Here is a 23,880-nt window from a genome sequence, read left to right as displayed (position 1 = left end):
GGTGGATATATTAGTGAGAACAACGGGCCCAACGCCACCACCGAGTCATCCACCGTACGAGCTGCCTGGGAGTTCAACCTCGACAAGTGTTCGGCACCATCGCGCGACTCGCTCGGACCCTACGGCGCAATGGACACAGAGTCCCCGGGCGTTCTGGGGAGACCTGACGAGCCCCAGCTTCGACCATCTGCTCACTGCAGTACGCGTTGGTACGCGACAATGTAGCCCGGATGAACGTGGTCTCGGTCGGCCTTAAGTTCCTCGACGAGAACGGCAACCCCGTCCCAAGCTCTTCCACTCGCTTTTATATTGAAATGGACACACGTTCCAGTGAGTACATCTGGCATGTCGTCAAACGTGGAATGCAGTTAAAGCAGCACGAGGAGGAAGACATTGATCCAAATGAGTTCGCTCCGAAGTTCACAAGGTCCGGTGTTGTCCTGTCAGACAGAAAATGCCACGTGGACCGCATTGCCCAACCGGTTTGCCTTCGGTTACCTGCTTATGCTGCTGATGGGACATTGACCAGCGGAAAAGTGTAATCCCTTGTCCGCTGCCCATGTGATTCCGGCCATCTATGACATAAAGTACATCATGCTACAGGCGGCAGCGAAGCCCACGGGGTGTAGTGAAGATACAGCAGTCGTAATGCCAGGGAGCCGGTAGCGACGGCTTGTGTACTCTGGCGCCGGTTTCTTCAATGCCCGCCAAGTGTGTTTTATAGAGAAAATAAGGACGATAAATACACTGCGGTCTTGATCCTCGTCACCAGCTTCTGTGGAACTTTCTTGGATAGCAGTTCCACCTACGACGCGGTACCGGATTCCTCTACATGAAGCTGCCATACATGCCCCTCGTAGGCGGACCGCATGTAGGGACTCCATCCCGATTAGACCTTTTTGGCGGCCCTTCACCCCCCCCCCCCCCCTGTTTTCCCTAGGCCCCGACGGGTTATGCAGAGTCAGTTCCTGATAGTGCCTAATTAGCGCTGCCGTGTGTACTTTTTCGTTTAGCCAAGATAGACCTGAAGACCTATATTTTCGTAACCCAAGTTATTGTGTTTGCGTGTTTTTCTCCCTAAGACATTTCTTTTGTGTAGTTTCTTCGGGAATGTCATCCGGGTTTCTTTCTGTTCCCGAAAGGAAAAAAAAATTATTTGAGAGGCGAACACACAAGGATTGTGGGCGTTTCGGCATCAAATGAAGTTATTGATTGAAATAATTGCTTAGAGTGAATAGGTTCATTTACTGATTGAGTTATTTTTGTACTGTGTAATAAATACCGTATTAATTATTCTTAAATATTTGATTGTTCGATCAATTTGTTGATAGGCACTCATAAACTGAACATGACGTACAGGCCGAATAACGCCTGCTAATGTCTGCTATTCAAAAATCCGGTGGCCATTCCACCTACAGCCGAGGACCTGCAAGTGTATGCGGCGACCGTATCCAGGACCGCTGATCTCACGATTGCCGGGGCAGTACAAAGTCCTAGTTCCATACCGACCCTGCCTTAGAGGCGCCATTCCAAAGAAAATGATGGTGCCGCTCCCACTTCTTTTACATTGAAAATGAAACAAAAGCAATAATTTGTATTGCGCAAACTATTGTTTTTGCGGGCAGGACTCTGTTAAAGATTGCAAGGCTGTGTGCAGTGGTTCAACCTAGGAAAACTGATGCCTCCAAATAACTCAAATTTATTTGAAACCTTATTTCTATAAAGTGAGCCTTAATAGCTTCGTCTAGGGAGCATCACCCCTTTATCTAATTTTCGGCACGATAATTTCTGGAATCGCCGGGGCTAAGTACAAAAATTTGAATTCAGGGTTTTAACGCGCCGAAGCTTCGCCTGTCCTATGAGGTGCGCCGTTGCCTCAGTATTAATTATGGTCACCTGGGGATAGGGCTCAGTGCAGCTATCGTACTCCAGTTAAAGCAAGTAAAGACGAAAAAAAAATGTACCAGAAAAGATACCCGAATAGAGGTGTTCATACCCTTCGTGTGTATGCCCCTCTTCCAGAACAAGACGATACGCGGACTCTTTATGTAAATTCACCTAATTACTATATTATAAAATTATTCCACAATGCATGATTATAACATAAAAATAATTACTAATGCTCAATATTCCTTGGGGGAAAACATGGTCGGTGTTCGGGTGACACAAAATCGCGGCCGAGAAGGCGCTGCCGCTGCTGTGATGGGTCGGAAACCATGTATATATGCCGAGGAAGGCTAAAAACAGCAACATGTTTTCCTCAAAATTCTTCCATTACTTTTCCGAAAGTTTTCTCCTCACACTGATTTCCGTCTCGTTCTATTTGTTACCTATCCTTCAACATCTTGTGCAATCCCCCTGAATGGGGATGCGCCATCGATATCCTGCCACTGAATGTGCATCATGCTCGTGCTGCGTGTTTTATGAGCATTCAGCACATTCGCGTATTTGCATTCGCGCCTAGAAAACAAAGTATGCTGAAGAAAAATTACGCCCACCTCCCCTCGCGGGAACCCTGGTGTGATGCGACGCTGAGGGGGTTCAAGCGCATGCGGAGAGCACCCGTCGACCGAAAGGCCGCCGGAGAGCGGCACACCGGTTATATTCTATAGTTCATCTCACAACCTACATGCAGCACTGTGGAGGCTACATTGTTGTCCCCCTCAGGCCGCCTAACTCACCGCGAAGGAAGCGACAAAAGGCGCCGGGGCCGTGCGGTGCCACTTGCCGAGAGGGGAGAAGGGAGTGTCCTTTCAGGACCCCCTTCACGGCGGATTAGGCGCCCTCAGTGGGCGCACTATTGATAACAATGTAGCCTCCACAGTGCTGCATGTAGCTTATGAGATGAACTATAGGCACTGTATATGCGCAGCGCGCCCGAAGGAGAGGAAACCGCGGAGAGAGAGAGTACTGCACATGCGCAGCATAGGGTGCCTCGATGCGCGCCCGCTCCGCGGAGCGGGCGCGCATCGAGGCACCCTAGCGCAGCAACACGCGCAGCGCCGCCCTCCGGCGGAGTGAGAGCGCGCTGGGTCGCACGCGCTCTCACCTGGGCACGCGCCGGCGCCAGTGCGTCTGCCGCGGCTATGACGCAACACAATCCAACACAGTCCACTTTAATCCAATCCAATCCAAATCCAATCCAATCCAAGCCAATCGAATCCAATCCAATGCCCCTCGCGAGAGAGTGTTCGCTATCGGAGAGGAGAGCGGGAGAGTGGCTGCGGACAGCGGACGCACGCCGCGGACAACAACGGACGCACGCAGGAAGGACAGGGCCGCCGACAAGAGATGCTCTGAGCGTCGCATCTAAAAAGTAATACCGCAGAAGAAGAAAAGGCAAAGCCCCGGTTCGGTATGTGCCTTTCACCCAGGAAAATGGTCATCGTTGTCGTCGTAACCGTCGTCGTCATCACATTCGTGGACACAGAAGGCCTGGCTTCCACAGAACCACAGAATCTCGAAACACCTTTGCCATGCTCCGTTCCAGGTTCGAACTAGGGCGCCTCCCGGTCAACTAGGCTATAGGATTGACCGTGTTAATGGCGACAACAAGCGGCCCAACGCCAGTAGCTAATCTTGCACGGTAAGAGTTCTGTTACCACCCGACCTTGAGCAATAGTCTGACACCATCGCGCACCTAGTGAAGACGCACCACTACGCCACCATAGACACCCAGTCCCCAGGCCTTCTGGGGAGGCCCGAAGAGCGTCTGCTCCACCCATCTGCTTGCCAGTGCTCCCTGGTACGCGACAACGTGAACTTGATCAACGTTATCTCGGTGGGCATGACTTGGAGCTGAGGGGGCAACTCCGTTACAAGCTGCTCCACTCGCTTCTATACCGAGAAGGCCAGACGTGCGAACAATGCCATCCGGCCACTCGTAAAACCCGGCCTACAGTTTAAGAAGCACGATCGGGGGGGGGCATTGACCGGAACACTCAACTCTTGGCGTCCTGTGGTGTAGCCCTGTCAGGAAACGCCAGGTGGCCCGCCTTTCACGGCGGATTTGAAGTCTGCTACCTGCTAAACGTACTGATGGGGTTATAAATTTGCGGAATGGAGGACCACTTTTATCCGCTGGTCGTTGAATTTCCGGCTGCGTGTGATGTTAAGTGCGTCATGAACACCTGCCCTAGCCTTCAGGGAAGTACCCTCGAGATGCAGCGAAGACTCAGCAACTTCAACGAATTCGGCAACATCATCGACCAGGCATCGACGGCTTCCTTACTAGCGCGTGTTCTTTCAAAATCCGGCAAGTGTATTTTGGAGGCAAAGTCGATGATTATAAATGCACTACCGTCTGTCAAGCTCCGACGGGTTGCTCGCATTGACTGCCTAGTCAGCGCTGAACTGTGTGGCTCATATATATGCTGTTGCGAACTTTTATTGGGCTTTTATATCTGTACAGACACTGGCCTCAAATCTGTTTGCTATGTAACTCTCCAATTTGCACTGATGTCTTATCTACGAGCTTTAAGTATGCTATTTTCTTAAACCCTTGTCCTTTATTCTTCTCTTGTATCCATGCCCCATTCGCTAAGGTGCAAAGGCGAATTAAAGCGTAAGCTAAGGTTACCGTTGACTAAAATTATTCATTGACGTATTTTTATCTGAGGAACATCAGACCTCCTCATATAAAAACCAGGCAGTCTTACGGAAGTTTTGGCGGTCACATTTGTCATGGCGGCCGATCCGATATTTAATGATACTGCAGTAAAACAGAGTAGCACGCCAACTTTGGTGGTAAAGCAAGCTGTTTTTGCTGCCCTGGTTACCCCAAGTCCTTAATTTAGCTGCAGTGTTCTTGTCCATACAGCCCTTGGCAGCATTCCGCTGAATTTGCACCTTGTGTATTTCTAAAGAACAAGACCAGTGCAAACACCCGCCGCGGTGGGTCATTTCTAAGGCGTTGTGCTGCTGAGCACGAGGACGCGGGTTCGATTCTCGGCCGCGGCTGCCGATTTTCTAATGGAAGCGAAAAGAAAAAACGCCCGTGTGTATGAGATTTTGGCGCACATTAAAGATCCCCAGGTGGTCAAAATGAATCCGGAGCCCTCCACTTCGGCGCGCCTCATCGCCTGCGCTGCGTCGGCGCGTTAAACCCTACAATCAATCAAATCAAAACCAGCGCAAACAGGCATCCGGTAAATTAACATCTATTATTATAAGTCATATTGACTGAAACTCCTTTTATCGTCGTCCTTTTAATAGCGTTAAAATTTTAGACACCCAGCGATGGCGCGCGGATGCGAAAAATGATGAAATGCCACACATAAAATAATTACTTCATGTATCATGCCAAGTCCACAACTTTTGAAGAAACCAAAATTTTCTCCCACTTTACAAAGTCTCCCATAGTTCCAGTTATTCTTGTGGTGGGCTGAGATGGGGGACGCATTGTAGATTTAATTCCTGCTTTTTGAAGTGAAAAAGGATGAAAGGTTACTTCGTACATTTAAAATGCGTTTTCCCCAACTTATATACACCTAATTTAGCTTCCTTGCTCTTTCCTATCTTACGCTTAGTCGGTTTTCGCGTTTTTCGTATTATGCTATGAACATTGTTCTATATACCTGAGTTTGTGAAATCGCAGTTTCTAGAGTGCCGTCCGAGTGCCGTCCATGGCACTCTAGCTCAGCGCTGCAGGCATGGCTAGTAGGTGCCGTCCGACGACATTCGTATATTTAGGACTAGGCTAGCGCCACCTAAAGTGTCTGTCGGTGTGGTGTAGGGGTTCCGTCTTAACTCCTTGATGCCAAGATCGGTTGGTTGGTTGGTTGGTTGCCTCAAACGGTTCGAGACCGGCTTTTTACTTTTATGCAGAAATGCATTATAGTCGGGGGTTGTCGTGCGTCCCTTGGCCGGCGTCCGCAGCGCGTCTGATGATGATTGTGGCATGATGCCCCAAGGGATTGGCCAACCAAACGATCCATCACGAGATAGCTTCGCGCTCAACAACCATCGTCATCTTTTCGTAGGGGAACCGCTGAAGAAGAAGAAGGAGAAGAAGACAAAGCTGCGAAGAGGAGGGCTGCGTGAGTTGCGGCTACCGTTATCCTCCTCGGCCGGCGCATCTTCCCGATCTGAACCAGGTCGAAGAGCGGCTCATCGCGCCTCGACTCCCCTTCATGAGCATCAGGCGGCTGACTCGAGGCAACGGGCAGTTTGGAATCAAGGGACAGGCGGTGAACGTGCCCATCGACGTATCAAAGGTTGTGCGGTGCCTTCCTCGCATGGTACCCGAGGACGTTGCGTTCGACGTTCGCATTTCTGCATCCTCACAATCCCCCTCGGGGAGGTTCGGGGTCGCTTATAAAGTGCGAATGCACTTTATAAGCGCTTTTTGTCTTCCTTAGCAACGGGGGGAGATGGGCGCGCGCTGCCTGGCCGCTGACATGGCACATACCCACGTGGGAGATTGGCCAGGAATAAGTGCGAATGCACTTCTTAAGCGAGCCTGAATCGTCGCGCTCGCATAGCGCCTCCTCTCCCCCTCGCCTACTCTCCTAAAGCCCCTTTACTACTCTCCAGCTCGCAACACCCTCTCTCGGCGCGCCAGCCAGGCCACTACACTATATAAAAAAAAACAGCATCCGGCGCCAGGTTTCAATCTGCGGACTTTGCGGCCGCAGCGCGACGCTCTACCGACTAAGCCACGGACGCGACGTTGATATCAGTGTTAGTAACGCGCCTTATATCTTTAACGCATTCAAACTACGTCGTCAGCGGCGTGCGTTGGCGACTCAGCGGCGTTATAGCGGCTTGATAACTGCGTGGTGTACACGTGATACTACAAACCCGCTAGTTCTGCATTCTCTCACGTGACTGCGCCTCCTCTCCCTTCACTACGGTCGGCGCTTCGCAGCTGCGGTGCGCTGCGGTGCGGTGCGCTCCTCCTCTCGAACATACACGTTAATTCACCAAGATTTCCGCAGAGGGACAAACGAGGCGTGTTAAGCCGAACGTGATCACGAGGGGGTGTTAATGTAACTAACGGGCAAAATGCCACCAAACTTCAACAAACTCCCCCTCATAGCATCACCCCGTGCTTCGCACTTCCTCATACTCCCCTTCGGGGAAATGCGGGGGATTTTTTGTTTTCTTTTTTCATCCCTGGCTTTGGTTGGTTTTTCGTGTTTTGAATTATTTCTTTGTGTTGTCACGTCATTTTATGTTAGTTTAGATTAGGTTATCTCGCTTTATGTTAAGTAAAGCGATGTAGCACCGGACGCCGAATTTTTTTACCGACCCCGGTGGACGCCCATATAGTGAAATGCTTATGGTACCGTCGGACAGCGTTGTAGACACAGCCTTGTGAAATTCCTGCACGATCCGTTCTGAGCTCTGATATGTTGCTGAACCCAAAGCCGCTCAGTGTATCAACCTTTCAACACTTTCCACCCAAAAAAGGAAGCAAACCTTGAGATCCTGAACATGTTCACTACATATTCAGCTGCGCTAGAACTAATCATAGGCAAAATGAAGGTTCCACTCCCACTTCTTGCAGATTGAAACCGAATCTAAAGCAGTTATACTGAGAAAACTATTGTTTATGTGGTCATGGTTCGGTAATTGAGACACCGCAAGGCTGTACTGATTATATCCAGAAAAACGGACATCTTCTAAATGTTTAAGCATTATTTTGAACCAGTTTTTCTCATAAAGTGCTTCGAAGGTATCTGGTCTAGGCGGCATCATCGCTTCATTCATACTTTCTGTACCAAAAGAAGTGGAATGGCAGGGGCTAAGTATAAAATTTTAATTCTGGGGTTTCACGCGTACAATGCGGTATTAGGCGCGGCGTAGCGGATGGCCTCGGGTTACGTTTTACCATTTGTTCAGGCTAAGCATAGCTTCCGCACTCTTGTTAGAACAGGTAAAGGAAAAATAAAATTTAGAGATAAAGAAATGACCTGCACAGGAGGCGCGGTAAGCTTTAGTCGATGCCCTCCTTAGATATGCTCCCCATTTTGAGAGGACGACACGCCTTCCCCCCTCTTTCTCAATAAAGTTTATGATGACAGCGGTACGCGGGCTTCTTCAAATGGATTCTTCTAATCAACGAAATTATGAGATCAGCCGACAAAGCACGATTACAATGATAGAAATATTTACAGATACTGAATGTTCCTTTAGTGGCGAAAGATTCTAGGTGTTCGAGCGACACAAAAACGGGACCGAGAAGACACCGCAGCAACTGTGATGGATCGAAAACTACGTGTTAATGTCGAGAAAGACTTGGAAAAGCAACATCCCATCCTCAAAATTCTTACAATCAGTTCTTGAAAGTTATCTCCTCATTTCAATTTCCCCCTAGTTAGGCTTACCCATCCTTTAACATAAAATTTCAGCCTGTCTTGGCCAATCCCCTTGAGTGGGTACACGTCGGTGATGTCTCGGAACCAACCAACCTCTATGTGAACTATGCTCGATCTGCGTGTTTGATGCCTTTTCAGCAGATTGGAATATTTTTTGCATTCGCATGTAAAAGACGACGTAGCCTGAAAAAAAAATCAGAAAAAAAAACCAGCAGAAAAACAGCAGTGGGGGCCGAACCCAGTTTGGGTATGTGAAATTCACCTAGGAACATCATCATCATCGCCGCCGTCGTCGCCAATGCATTCGCGGACACAGAAGGCCAAGATTCCAGAAACCAGCTGCATCTCGGAACGCGTTTGCCATGTTCCGTTCCAGTTTCGAGCTCGGCCGCCTCCCGGTCTTGGACGATGGAATTGGCAGTGCTAACGGCGACAAAAGCTGGCCCAACGCCAGCAGTGAATCGGACACCAAACGAGTGGTTCGGGCTCCCAACCTCGACCGAGAGTCCTATACCATCGCGCACCTAGTACAGACACACCACTACGCCGCCATGGATACCGAATTTGCGGGCGTTCTGGGGAGACCTGTAGAGTCTCAGCTGCGACCATCGGCTTGCCAGTACGGCTTGGTATGCTACAACGTAAACTTGATCAACGTTATCCCGGTGGGCATGACGCTAAGCGGAGGCGCCAACCCCGTTACAAGAAGCTCCACTGGCTTCTATTCCGAGAAAGACAGATGCGCCAACGGTTCCTTCCGGCCACTCGCCAATCCTAGCATACAGTTTAAGAATCACGGACAGGATAGGACTCAACCACTCAACCGCTCGTGTCTTCTGGTGTGGAAAGACGTCTTGAAATTCGACTTTCACGGCGGATTCTATTTCCACTGCCTGCTAAAGGCTGATGAGACAGAATTCGCCGGATGTAATGTACGACCTCTTATCTCCTGCTCGTTGAGTTCCCGGCCATGTGTGAAGTTAAGTGCATCATGAACAGCGGCCCCGGCATACAGGCAAATGCCCTTGAGGTATAGAGAAGACCCTGCAGGTGAAAAAACCAGCGAAATAGACGGAAGACGTAGAAGAGACGAGACAACACACACGCTGGATGCAGCGTGTGTGTTGTCTCGTCTCTGCAGCAAGCTGCACTTCAAGACCCTGCACCTTCAACGAATCCGGTAACATCACGGAGATGGGCCCTACGGCTTCTTTTCCTGCGCGTATGTGCTCAATATCCGGCAAGCGTGTTTTGAAGGCAAAGTCGATGGCGCTAAACGCACTGCGGACTCCCAAGATGCGACGAGTTTCTCACACTGAGTGCCTAATAAACGGTGAACTCTGTAGCTCCTAGTATGCTGCTGTGAACTCCTTTTTCGTTTTTCTACCTATACAGACACTGATCACAGCGTTGTTTGTTATATCTATCCAGTTTGGGCTGGCGTCTTACGTACGGGCCATAATTATACTATTTGCTTAACCCCTTGTATTCTATTTTTAGTATCTTCTAGAATCCTCCCCCTTTCCAAGTTCAAGAGGTCATATCTCTGGACAACCAATCAGGGGTGCTTCGAAAAGAAGCATAAGGTAAAGTTATCTCTGACTAAAATTGTTCAACGAAGGATTGTTATGTGATAAGCATTAAGGGCTCAGATAAAAACCAAGCAACCGTAGGCAAGTGTGGGCGCAAACTTCGTCACGAGCCGATCCGACTGTTCGGGGGCCGCTGATGGGTGGAGTATATCGGGCCGACCTTGCTTGTAAAGCGAGTTCTGTTTTTGCTGCTAAGGTTATTTCTACTCGTTTAGCTGCCCTATTCCTGTCCAAGCAAACATTGGCAGCTCCCGTCTTATCTGAATTCTCTTTATCTTAACAGGAACAGCGCGAAAAGGCATCTAACCGATTTATATCTTGTACTGAGATTGAAGCCCGCTGGTGCTTGTTTTATCGCAGTGCTTTTGTTTAATGAGGTTCAAAATTTTACCCTTGCTTCGAGCCCGCCAACGGAAAAACGGTGAAATGCCACGAATAAAAGTTTTCTACTTTTAAATAAGTTATAAGTATGCCGAAGTTTTACATAATACCTGGCGAGCACTTTCTATTGGAGGATAGAAAAAGCCATATGAGCAAGGAATCAATTCGGCGGCAGAGTCGGTCGCCCACCACCGAGCCCAACAAGGGAACGTGACGTTAAAGTACACGTTAACCGTTACCCTGCCGCTATAACCCTATACTTGGTACCAAGTTGATATCCTTGAACAGGGTTAACCCTTACCTCCAGGAAAAAATTAGAAATCAAGAAGGAAGGAGATGACAGGACAGGGATAGGAGAGGAGATAGGAAAGTGAAAGAGTGGAGAGAAAGAGAGGAAAAGGGGACTGGCTGATTCCCCCCGGGCGGGTCAGACCGGGGGTACCGTCTGCGAGAAGCGGGGGCCAAAGTGGAGTGTTGCCGCTGCTGGGGGGCCGTAAAGGTCCAAAACAACCCCAACTTTGGCTCAGCCACCAGGTTCCCCTTTTCCCCGGACACGGCAAAGCCACGCACAGCCGGGACGTGGGTGGGTCCAACCCACATGTGCTCGTGTCCGTGGTGTTGCAAGACACCAAGTGCCTACGGCAGTAGGCACCCCTGCGGAGCTTGGGACCGTGGTGGCGCTACTCACCAAAACACCTCGAGTACACAAAGTGCCCCCTGCGGGGGAGTGACAAATTCATTTTCCCCTTCGGTAGAATGTTGTTATAGAATGCTTCACTGGACGAGTTACTTAACGGCTTAAAATAATACACACCGCTGGAGGACGAAGACAGAAAATGAAGTAGACGGGACAAGCTCTCACAAATTCAAGGGAGTTGGTGTACGCTAGTCCCGTCTATTTGTCTTGCTTTGTCCCCGTCTTTCTGCGGTGTATTTTATTTTTAAAATAGTGTCATAGCTATAAACAAGAACAAAAAAACAAAAATAAATAAAAAATAAAGAAAAACAATTCCAACCACCTAGAGCGTTTTTCCACTTCCTAAAACTGATTAAACTCGCTTCTAACTAGAATTTTATTGATGTAGAATATGCTAGTCACGAATGCAACGCACACGGCTTGAAAATAATCGCTACAAACGTGTAGGAACACGTCAACAACTCTCGCTGTACGCCTTATCGCGTAGGGTTGATCTTCTGTTAATTTTGTTCGTTTCATCAAGCTGTAGCCGTTCGAAGTATGTTACCACACAATCTCTTTTCTTCCATTCAGCAGTATTCTTAATCTCTTACCCATGCTACACTAGCATCCGAATGTCATTTGACTCAAATGCGAAGTTTTGCTGCTCCACTAGGTTTTGGAATTCCATTTGGCTCAAGTGACATTCGAGCCAAATGAGCACCCAGAGACATTTGGGCTCTCAAATGCCATTTCCAGCAACCTCGCGCATAGCGTTCCAAGTCAGCATAAAAAAATACATTACTGATGTACTTTAAACAAACAAAATATTCTTAATTGTGGGACTTTGTTTACTTCTCGTTCACTTAAATCGTGGTATCAAGATGTAATAATTCCGTACTCAGCACCAGTGCGAGCAAGCGACAGAACAGTGTGGCCAGACAGCACAAAAACCTCGATTGCGATTCAGAATTGAGCAAAAACCGTGTCAAAGATTACGTTATTGATAATTTGATATCATTGTAATACAAAAGACTGCGGCTAAATTTGATTTTTGTATTATTGTGTAAAAAAAAAAAAGATGTCGAAAGCAGCAGCGCCATGCAGCAAGGCGAACGATTGTTAAAGCTTTCATATGCCATCGAAACTGTAGTGGAGCACGGCGGATTCTGAATGGAGTTCGAAGCATCCCAGTTTAAATGGCATTCGGACCGTAGCGTAGCCGGGGTATTAGTCTCCTCCGGAGCTTCATGGAGTATGAGAGAAATCTTCGCTCTCATGAATGAATTTCGCTCTCATGGAATGAATTGTTTGGGAATGAAGTTCGCTCTCATGAATGAATTTAAATGGCATGAGGTGCACTTTCTAAAGCGTCGAAGGAACGGAACGCCAATGCTGCGTCACCGTAACATGAGTTGCTCTTCGTTCTGCAAAGGTCTCCATCCCCTGCAAGCAAGGGGAAATGCACCTCTGATGCAGTTGGCAGTTTCGATCACTACAGTGATAGAAACCACCATACTGGACAGCGAGCGAGCGAGCGAGCGAGCGAGCGAGAGAGAGAGAGAGAGAGAGAGAGAGAGAGAGAGAGAGAGAGAGAGAGAGAGAGAGAGAGAGAGAGAGAGAGAGAGAGAGAGAGAGAGAGAGAGAGAGAGAGAGAAGCACTTTATTAAAGAAGACTAAGTGAGGGAGGTGACAGCGACGGTGCGGAGAGAAAAGAAGCACGCACGCATTTTGAAACGAAATGTGCACAACGGCAACGCCGCGAGGCATCTTATTTTTTTCTGTATTCTTTTCCCGAAGGATACCAAACGCCTGCCAGCGATGTGTTTTCCGAGGCCCTCAAGCAGCCAGTACCCTGCCGCTTTGATCGGTTTTGTGAGTTGCCTACTCGTGACGGCAGCAACCAGCACACATGGAGAGTGCTTATGGCAAAAATGGGAAAGCGTGCATGAGAAAGGAAAGGGTTGAAAGGGTGGGGAGGACCTACCCCACCAGTTTACACGGGAGAGTCGCTGGAGGGTACTCCCTGTCCCCTCTTCAACCTGCGCTTCGATGGCACCTGGCCATTCGCTATGTTGCGGGAGAAGATGTACAATGAAAAGGATATGAAATGGAAGACTGATATTGGAAGATCGTGACAAAACCGCGCAACTTGCCCCTATGAAGAGCATTACACACAAAAATGTCTGCTTTATTTTATTCTCCCAAGGCAGGCCACAAACTCGTCCTTCCTTGTGTGGTGATATGGTCACAACGGAAAGTGATAGCGCGCAGAAGACTATCGAGTTTGCCGACAGCAAGCAGCCGCACATGAGGCCTCAGCCTAGATTCTGAAGGCGAGTGCGTACACGTGGTTTCACTCGAGCGCGAACACAGGGGGCGTCTCCTACATTTGTGTACATAGAGCTCGCCAGCCATGTGACCCAAAAAGCACCTTAAATAGGCTACGACGTCGGGAGCAACGCTTTGTGCACGTGTTTTATCTGTTCAATGAACAGTTGAGAGTCAGCGTTTGTCATGTCTGTCTTGTAAGACTTCATCCACCTTTCGCGCTGTTTTGTTTGGCGGGGACCAACTGGCCGAGCAAGATATCCTTCCGGTTATGATTTTTTTTTATTACTTGCCTGCACAGCTTGTGGAAAGCACGAGTGTTAAACTGACCCACTCAGAGCAATGGCTGCCATGATTTGAAGCGCAACAAGAAAACGCGGACGATAAAACAGAGTAGACAAGAACGGCGCTGTCTAGTCTTCTATTCTGTTTCATCCTCCATCTTTTTTGTTGCGCTTCAAATCATGGCAACTATTCACCAACTAGACCAGCTAGAAGTTCTTCTCCTAGCAGGGCTCCTTCTAAATGCAAGGTGATTTGTTCCAGGCGATTACACGCCTAAAAGAGGCGCACGATCAAAGTAACTTTCGCCGAGTCTAGTATCCCTAGCTCCGCCTAAAGTGCCCACCCTTAATCTAACTTTGTTTCTTTGCTGTGCTTTCTTGCTTTTACGTACACGCATGAGCTTATCAAGCCATTTTTTGCCATATTTTTAATGGTTTGGTCATTTTAAAACAGCTTCTAGAACATCCGTTTAGACACCTGTTAAAACGCGAGTTAAAACATACGTGTTGAACCGTGTTTTAAGTGTTTCTTATTTTGCAAGCAGTTCTTTGAAATACCATTTGCTTCATGTAGTAATACTGCGAATAAAAAAAAACCTAACGCCGCTTCGTCAGAATGAGAACGATGGTTGAAACGCTGAGCTTCCTCGTGAGGATTCGTTCGCTGTCGTTGTGAGTTGGGAGTTCACCGAGTTTTGGTGACGGGACGGTCACCAATACTCTGATTTGCTGCGTGAGATGCAGGGGGGACTTCGTCAGATCCCGAGAACGTTTTAATTGGATATTATGTTTTGCTGGTTGGCGCATGTGCCGTGATACCAATAATTAGCACACGACGACACACGCGACGAGATGTAACTTTACACGATCACACTTTAGCACAGAAAATGAACAAAAGACCAAGAAATGGAACATACGTACCGCTGTCCCCTTTCTTAAGCTTGTGTCCGTTTTTTTTTTCTTCTTGCGATGTCAAGCTGAACCAATTATCCCAAACTTCATTTTTACCAAGTTACCTCTAACAGTAAGCTACCGACACATGACGATGTAAATGAAACACTCGATGGTTCACCTCTGAAATATGCAAATGCTCGTCTATTAGTTTGCTGATTTTTGTATTCGCGGTAGTATAGTTTTTTTTTAACGTTCACGAGGAAATGTTGCGTACAGTTTGTAGCCGTTACTTGTATTTCTTCTGCGAAACCCGCGAGTTACTTCAAAACGGATAAACCCTTCCTGTTGCTTACGCGGAAAGCTTGTGAAAATCGTCTGTAAAAATGGAGTGCCTCCAGGGAAAATACGTTCGCAATACGCCCTTCATTCTGTGAAGCGCACAGGGTGGATTAGAAGAAATACGAACAACGGAGCACACACCCTCCGACGAATGCCGTACCACCTGGCTTCAATGTCAGTAAACTGCGCGCATGCATACTTCTTTCAGAAGGTTTGAGAGTGTGGCCTACTGTTAATGGAAATACTCGGTAAACAAGCGACGCCGGTCTTTATTTTGAGGCGTATTTTTATGCTCTGTCGCCACTGAGCGTCATTTATCTAGTACATTGGAGAGCCAAGCGCGCAGCAGGCTGATTGCGGCTAACATGATGCCCTTCAACGATCATCTTGCTCAGTGGCGACACAGCGTGAAAAGGCGCCTCAAAATAAACAACTGGAGTCGCTTCTTGATCAAGCATTTACCATAAATGTAGGCCACACTCTCAAACGCTCTCAAAGAAGTCCGCATGCGCGCAGTTTACTGAAAGAGCAGCCAGACGGTGCGGCATGCGTCGGAGGCTGTGTGCTCCGTTGTTCGCGTTTCTTTTAATCCCCCCTGTACAATTTAGCGCCGATTCAGAAACTATCTTAAACGGCGTTTTTGTCCCCTGTACTTCAGTAAATGTCGAGGAAAAAAAGAAAGCTATGGCGACGAGGGAGGATTAGTCCGTATATTGGAGATTGGCTCTGACCAATAGCTGCTAACCTCAGACTTGAAAAAAAAATAATGCGCATTGAGGAGTAGACGACGTAGAATCAGCACGGTACAGCAAAAACAAGAAAGCGAAGAACAAGATAATACTATAACGCACGCATTCGCCGTAACTAAAAGATGCATGGAAATGATCCGCATACAAATTAGCGCAAGCATTTGTTAAACCTGGTTTACCCGACCTAGTTCCAAAACCTGTAGTGTCAATGTCAACAGCACCTTCCAAATACTGGCTGATTAAAATTTTACTTGAGTGAGCGAAGTCTTCGAAAGCGGACGCATAACCCGAGACGTGCTGCAATAACCTAGAATATGGCGTGTGCTAAGCTATGCTGCATATACGCAATCGCTTTTTCAAAATATAATCTCGACTGCTGCACGCTTACACAACTTCTTGGAAACTAAAACAAAAAAAAAAGGACCCGAGGATTTCTCATGTGAACTGGTCTCAGTATTTAAGACGCGCGCCTTATAAATAATAGGGTCATAGCGTTGCGTAAACGACGGACTACGTGAACGCGCAAATTCGCGCTAATCTGACACTGGCAGCAACTTGAATATTCGGTGCTATAAATGCAGCTCTCAGGCTTTTTTTTAAATGAGACACGGCACTTTAAAGGAACATTGGAATCAGCCGGAGCGATAAGTTGTCGGGGAGGCTTTTACTGCTCCCAAGCGCAAGGACAGTTGCGTAAGCATGATTAAGTTGAGCCTGTAAGCGAAGAAAATTGCGCACTTCGACTATGAGATTAAACCCCGTGTATTATTGCACGTTCTTTTTCGTGAGATTCATTCCGCTATATTTATAAGACTGCGAAAATAAACGTATTTTTTTTTATACAGCGCTGTGTGTTACTCATTTTACCCATGTTTTGACAGCAATGGTTGTATCAGGGCCACCTCGCAAAGTTTCAAACTATGTAAGACGTTAGAAGGGAGATAAACGTAACGAAGATTGCCATGCAGCCGCGTGGGCTTGCATAAGAGCAGTACGGTTCGCCTGGCGTTCTAATACACGCATCTTAAATTTCAACACACTTGCCCGCCAAGAAGACTATAACCGGGTTGGATGTATCGTATTGCTGGTTAACATTTAGAACATTTCGGAATTTTTAGAAATGAAGAACTTCCATCGATCTTCATGTTGAAATGCACAACCTTTTATGGGAGGAGTATGGTCTCGAAAACGGATATAACGTGCGCGTTGTAATGCGCGTATCTTAAAGTGAAGCCTGTCGAGTTTGTGCATAAAGAGTATCGACAACGATGTCCATTGTAATCGCATTCGCGGCTAGAAGTGTGTGAAATCGCGGCTTTAAAACGGATCACATGACGTTGCCTACGTTCGCAGTCTTTTTGACAGCCACAGCGGGCTTTGAAAACAGCTGTCAATATGACTTCTTATGCGGATTTCTCTTTCGGAAAGCACCTTCTGTTGGTTAACTAGCATTAACAGCGAAAAATTGGTGGCAAAGGCAGAAGCTGGGAAACAGCATTTCAGCTCATGTGATTAAACGCTGAAAGACTCGAGTGGGAATTTCTTGGGTATTTATTTCCAGGCAGAAACTAAACAACTCAGGTCGAGCATTCACAGGAAGTGGGGTGATTAAAGGCAGCTTACCTAAACAATTCAACTCAGCTTACTCCCCAAACAAAAATAAAAAAAGTGTGCAAGACATGCATGCTTCTAGTATTTATTCTGATTCAGAAACTCTGAGTCATAATGGGACAATGAAGACAAAATACAAGTTTTGTTCATTAAAAAAATGCTTTCTTCTGATAACATGGATACCAATTTTATCGCAAGCTGCAAAAAAAAAAAAAAACAGTGAAGATATTACGGAAGACAAGAGAAACAGTGGCGACTTCCGAGCCACTTTCCGGCAATTTCTCTATGACGTCACAGAACCTTGTTTGCGATTGGTGGCCGGCGACCGAAGCCATCGCTGAATGCATGATGGTATAATTGGGCCTCTGCTTGTAATTGACCCTATTACTTGAAAGCTAACGTACACTTGACACACTGATAACTGTTTTTTTTACTACTGGCCTCTGCTGCGACCAGTATTGCCCATTCGGCTTTGAACGTTTTCCAATATTTTTTGCTTGAATTTTTATCTAAAAAAACTTTCTTCGTGGCTGAAATAGAACTGAGGGAGTTACCGAAGATTACTGCAGTAAAATTGAACGAACTCGAATGTTATCTTCAACAACCATGAAAGAAAACTCAGATGAACTCGGAGGGACACGAAAAGATGTTGGGTGTTACACCTCGGGGGAGAGAGGGGTGCGCATGGCTTGCAGCCATGACGAGTTGCAACCCGTCGCCTGACTAGGTGTGGAGTGTGACGAACTGCGGACTGCGTGAAGATAAGTACCCAGAGTAACCGTCGCGTTCGCGAGTTTGCTCAACGATTCCAGCATTTTCGAAGCGAATGACGTCAGCGCCGTCAGGTCAATGCTCACGAAGTTTCACATCGCGATAAGTTTGGGACATGATAAGGTCGTGGTCAGGGCTGACAAAGCACAGTATCAGAGCATTGTTAGCTCGTATAGTGGAATCCGGCCTTTCAAAGGCGAGATTACACTATACTACTAGCGCTGTGTGAGTACTCTATCAAGTTAGAATATTTTAGTCTTCAGTTCATGTTGAGATTTTATTTTTTCAATTTGCAGGACTTTTATGTTTAAAGCGAAGCTTTCATGTTCTCACTCATGGCGTGTGTAACGCGAAAATACCTAAGAGAAAGAAAAAAAAATGCTTCCCGAGACCGAAATAGAACCTGCGTCTCTTTTGTTATGAAGCCGGCATCTACCAGATTGCTCCCTTTCGACATAGTCGGAGCGGTTTGGAAATCTTAGACGACAAACAAAGAACCCGTCGCAAGAAAGGTTCGCGTTCAACCATTGTCGTCGTTTGTCGGAGGGGTGCGTGATTTTCTCAAAAGAAAACTTTTTGCAAGGCGCTGTTACCCTTGCACACTTCTCACTGATCTGGCGGCGTGGGCAGTGACATATTCACAACTTCTTGGGGTACGACTTAACGAATTTTGGATACATTTAGCCGATTGAAAAATCATGCACCCCTCTGTCTAACGCCGGCGATGGTTGAGCCTGAAGCTTTCTTGTGACGTAATATTTGGTTGTCGTCTGAGTTTGAACTGAGGTTCGACCATGTCTAAATGGAGCAATCGGATGCACGCTGGCTTCATAACACAAGGAACCCAGGTTCTATTCTGGCCTCGGGAAGCTGTTTTTTCGTTAACTAGTTGCACCCACAATCATCCATTATCATCAGAGAAAATTGGCTTTCCTGCATGGCGTTTTCACGTTACAGACGCCATCAGTAAGAACACTTATGCGTCCTAAATAAACAACCAACAGACATTAACCACAAAATATGGAGACATTAAAACTTTGAATATTGGTATGCCACCAGCCATGACAGTCCAGTGGGACGGCATGGCGGCATTTAGAAGCATCCACGAAAAAAAAGCAACATACTCTAAACGTATACTGACAATTGATGACCGATTGCACGAGCGGTACTACAAAAGAATTGAGAAGAGTGTCGTCTTTACTTACATGTCTCTTATCTCTTCATCGCCTTGATTGTGTATCCCTCTTATAGCCCGAGAGCATTGCAATAGTAGAAAGGTCGTTAGGCTTGAAAAGGAGTTTAAAATATCCCTTATTCTCTGGCGTAATCACTAGTTAGGCGTAAAATCACCAGTATATATAGCGACATTGTTGCACCAGAGTAATTGCTTAATTATGTCGATACGTCAAGTCAGAAACGGTGAAAACAACAAACATTCAAGGAAAGCGTGGATCTAACAGGCCGGTATGAAACTTTTTTTTTTTTTTTGGTAAAGGCGTAGAAACGGGGGTCAGTCCTAGACTCTTGGATGTACAGTCGCAAATGACGGCGTAACGATCTTACTCTCGCGCAAATCATTTACGTGGGAATAGGCATCTAATGTGCATAGAGGTCGTCCTCGAGAAAACCCTCGACTGATCATATGGGTTCCGAACTTCCGCTGGGTTGCTTCCCGTTTTAGATTCGAGCGACCACTCCATACCCTCTCCATGCTCCTTTAAACCATTTTTTTGTGCAGAACATGGCGCGTATCTGCCGTTGATCTGCAACGCCTCCTTTCCCCGGCTCTTCGTTTGAATCGGAGCGTTGTTTGCAGAGTCGAAGGCCCCCTACATCGACAGCTCTCTCGGAAGCGTACGACTTATCGATGTTCTTATCCCATGCGACAAGCGGGCGTTGGGTCAAGCTTTCTACCTCTGGGTATCGACGCCCAACGGAACAAAGCTGGATAAACCGATTAGGTTACTTCTGCAACAGCGAACTGACGAATAGTTATGGTCTGATGCGCGCACCGTTCCCATTCCTGATATCGACGTGATTTCAGCCACGTTAAACAGTGACGAAATTAGTATCGCGCGAGTGGGGACTGCAGTTATTGGCTCTCTTGTTCAAGCAGGCAACAAGATGTCACCAGTGACGCAGCGCTGGTTTCGATACTTCATTCACCTTTCACATTTTCGACCTAACCGGCATGAAACATGCGTGTACCGGCAACACGGTTATAGGGAATACAAGCTTGTCGGAAAACCGGCAGCTCGAGGGAAAGTGTTCTCTAGTCAATTTCCTGAAGGCAGGTGACCATTATTTAAAAAAAGGTGATAAACATATTAGATTAAGTTTACTTATTTTAATTGAACTACCATTGAGTAGCATTTATAACTATGACAAGAGAAGCGCTTGTATTCACGGAAAGGGGCGCGTAGGCGGGAAAACCTCCGGGGGTGCTCTTTTCTTTATTTAAAGCTAATGTGCTTACGCGACGCGTGTTCCAGGCGTCCCTGAATTGAAGCCACGAGGTTTTTATTGCCGAATTCGTGGCCCAATTTTTTGCCAAACTCCAATTAATTCTGGTACTAACAAAACGCAGCGGGGTGGTGTATGAAGAATAAAACCACAATGGCAAAATTTTTGAACCACGAGCCTATTTCTTAACCGAGGCATCTTTCAAGCTGGTGTTGTTCACACTTGCCGTAAAATCAGTCATTCCAAAGGTGCTCAAACGTAAATTAATCGCACATTCATTTCAGCTTTGAATGAGCACTCGAGCACGCATGCGTGTACGGAGGTGTTCGAAAACGTTACCTTCGTATTCCATTGATGGAATTCATGCTAGCAACAACATCTACAGCAATCGCATTGTCTTTCCCTGCTTGATTGGAATGGAGCATCAGTAACATTTTTAAGTACAGGGTACGTGGCTTGCCTCATTGTTTGTTAGCCTGTTTTTGTTTTCTGTGCACTTCGTATGTATGCTCTCAGAACCACCTTCAAGTGATTAAAAAAAATAGTTTGTAGTTTCACCTGTAGCAGGATATATTTCGTCGACTCAATCCCGGTATATGTTCCCACCATATTGTTTTTTTTTTTCTGCTCTGTTTTTATCTCCGGATTCAAGCACCTTCACTTTTTCGAACCAATTAAGAAAAATCGTTTAGCGTGTCAATATGTGTAGGTCGGGTACCCGGCTAAAGAAAAACTTCGTGAATTTTTGGAAGTGCAAGTTGTTTTATAAAGCAGCATGTCTTCGAAATGATATAAATTTGCAAGGCAAGGTGCTGTTTAATACAAATAAACAGCAGTGCTGATAAGCAAAACAGTGCGAGAAATGCACTGATTACCATAGTCGCGAGCTCTGTAGAAATAAAAAAAGCAACAAAACCATAACAAGTGGCTAAATTCACAGCTGGACCTTCCACAGTGCGGGATTTACCCCAACGTGAATCACTGTCCCGTGTTTCAGCAGCGCTAGAAATCATAACGACTGCCTAAATGAACTAGCGCTGGAAATTATCATATTCATCGGAAACTTCAGCTGTACGGAAGCCATATCATTTATATCTTACTTGCGTACCTACGATTAAGCCTGAGACGCATGCCATGAGATTCGGTTTGATCAAAGGTGTGAATTCTTGTACGCAGACTGAAATACGCAGTCCTAAATCGGCTCGCTACTTTCAGGTAGGTAGACACAGTATCTCGATCGGTGTCAGCTGTGCGCCCCAAGCATCCGTAGAAGAACAACAAACAAGTGTTCTTGGTTACTGTTTGACCTTTTTGTGAGCGTAATTGATGCGGTTTCCTGGTACAGTTGCTAGAACATCGCAGCGAACTACGTCGGTGAATCGCAACAGTAACCCAGCAGTAGTGTTGGTTGCTGCAATGGGCTTGTTAATTCCGTCAAATGTAATGGTTTCGCACGTTCAATACGGGTAAGTATTGCGAATGCGTGCTTCAATGGAAACGCTCTGGAAGTATTCCAAAAACGTGTCCAAGTCAAGACTGAACGCGTCAAACGGCGGGATTGCGGCAAGAAGATCCAAATTACCTGCAAATAATTTGCTAATATGAGTAACACGCAGCGCATTGAATACTATCTTCTATGCAATCAGCGGAATGCTCAGACATGCGTCGAAATTGATTCGCTATGCCTACGATCCAGCGTAGCGTGTTTTTCCGAAGATGAGGAAAATTCAACTTTCAAGTGGTTCACGTGAACAGCTGATAAATGACTCAAGCGAGACAAAAGGAGCTGAAACAACTGCCGCCGTGGAGTATGCCGCAGACCCTCCCCACATACAGAACGCACCGAACACGCGGCCAACGAAACCGCGCTTTGGGTTTCGACAACAGCCGACGGAACGGATACGCGCGTTGGAGTACGCAGAGGGTACATCCCTGCATCCTCAAGGACGTCAGAACGCTCGTGGGACTTTTACAACCAAGGTGGTGGGACCAAAACAACAGAGAAACAATAAAAAAGTGGCGGCGACTTACGGTGGCGTCCGAAGATCCCCTTGCAGAGCCGAGAAAGCGGACGGCATAGCGGGCGGACGCTACGGCGATCTGAGATAAGCGCCAATCTGTCGCGCTGACGTCTGGCGAAGGACGGTTGTACTATCTGTTTGGAGAAGCGCGGTTGGAATGCTATCGCCGGGACAAACGAATTGGTTAACAAAAAACAAGCAAAAGACAACCAACTGATAGCCGGCCGCAGAAGAAAGAGCGAGCGAGTGTGTATGCCCCGAACGGCGCTGCTGTCTCTCTGTAAGGATGAACCGCTCGTTCTTTTTCGGGACATTCGTACATGCGACACTCGTAACGGCTATCCTTCTTCTAATGAGGCGTGTTAACGGACGACCCCGTTTGTAAACATGCACGATAACGCTATTTAAGCTGACGTCAAAAGGCGTGCTTATTATTCGGCACGAATTTGACCGGATAAGCACGGTCGGCTAATATTGTGCGGCTTGTAATACTCGTCTTTGAAATTTCCTAAACTCTGATGAGGGTGCAGACAGATATTATTAGTCCTATATGATGTTTGTTGATATTATGGACGCATTTTCACAGGGCACACCGCTCGGCATCATTGTTTGTGTTCCATGGACAATAATTACCTCGGTTAATCAGGTGGCCTGTTCGCTCTCAAGTGTAGCACACGAGTCGCATCTGTTGGTCGGACACTTCGGAATGGTTTTTGCCTCGTTTTTCAGCTGCATTTTTTTACAAGAAAAAATACTGATGCGGTGTTCGGTCCCCACAAAAGAAACCATTTAATGAACTGTGTCCTTTTACATGCTTTGCAAAAGGTAGTGCCGATGTAATCTCAACTTAAGGTCAAGAGCACCATATATAATATCTAATCGATAAAAATCGGGTTCATTTGCGTGCATGACCCTCCTTTCTTTGTCCAGTGCACAGAGAAAAACAAAGCTGAAGGATTATACATTGGGGCGCTTCTTTATCTGCCTTCCAATAAAAAAAAAATTGGCCGCGTACCTGCTCCTTTCCTTGCAAATGTCGCCAAAAGACGATAGTCTTTGTAGACATTTGCCGAAGAAATGCCCCCCTTTTCTTACCCGCTCACCTTTCATGCTGTTCCTGTTCCGTCGCGCTCATTCCAAGGTAAACACACTAAAGGTTTGCTCAAGGCGATTTGAATTTACCGCGTTCCACTGCTTCAGGCCGGGTTCCTCGATGCCAGAGCTGCAGTACGGCTGAGACGCGCGTGAATCGAGGCGGCCAACTTCAAGGTTTATAGAACCGCGTTGTCGTGCTCCACATGCGTTCCAAGCAGAACGTGAAACCTAGCTAGTGGAACCTCTCTTTGCTGTTGCCGCGTGATTCCTCATATGCCGCCAGGAGGTGGAGCGGGCAAGAGCAGGCGGCGTTTTCTGCAGTAGATGTAGAATATCATTTGCTATCGAAAAA

General features: G+C 46.9%; 1 protein-coding gene across 1 annotated transcript in view; it reads right to left on the bottom strand.

Annotated features, from left to right (window-relative positions):
* LOC144177813 (ras-related protein Rab-32-like) overlaps positions 1–22,589 on the bottom strand; it is a 36,937-nt gene extending 14,348 nt beyond the window's left edge. The window contains exon 1 of the mRNA XM_077705399.1: positions 22,444–22,589. The gene's annotated coding sequence lies outside the window, so the exon portion shown is untranslated. The remainder of the gene's footprint in view (positions 1–22,443) is intronic.
* Between the last annotated feature and the right edge of the window lie 1,291 nt (positions 22,590–23,880).

The sequence above is a fragment of the Haemaphysalis longicornis genome, unplaced genomic scaffold, assembly GCF_048455015.1.
Source record: "Haemaphysalis longicornis isolate Haplotype H1 unplaced genomic scaffold, Haemaphysalis longicornis Haplotype H1 scaffold_31, whole genome shotgun sequence".
In the NCBI taxonomy this organism is placed as follows: domain Eukaryota; kingdom Metazoa; phylum Arthropoda; class Arachnida; order Ixodida; family Ixodidae; genus Haemaphysalis; species Haemaphysalis longicornis.
The sequence above is the reverse complement of the archived record's forward strand: the minus strand, read 5'-3'. Positions and strand labels throughout refer to the sequence as shown.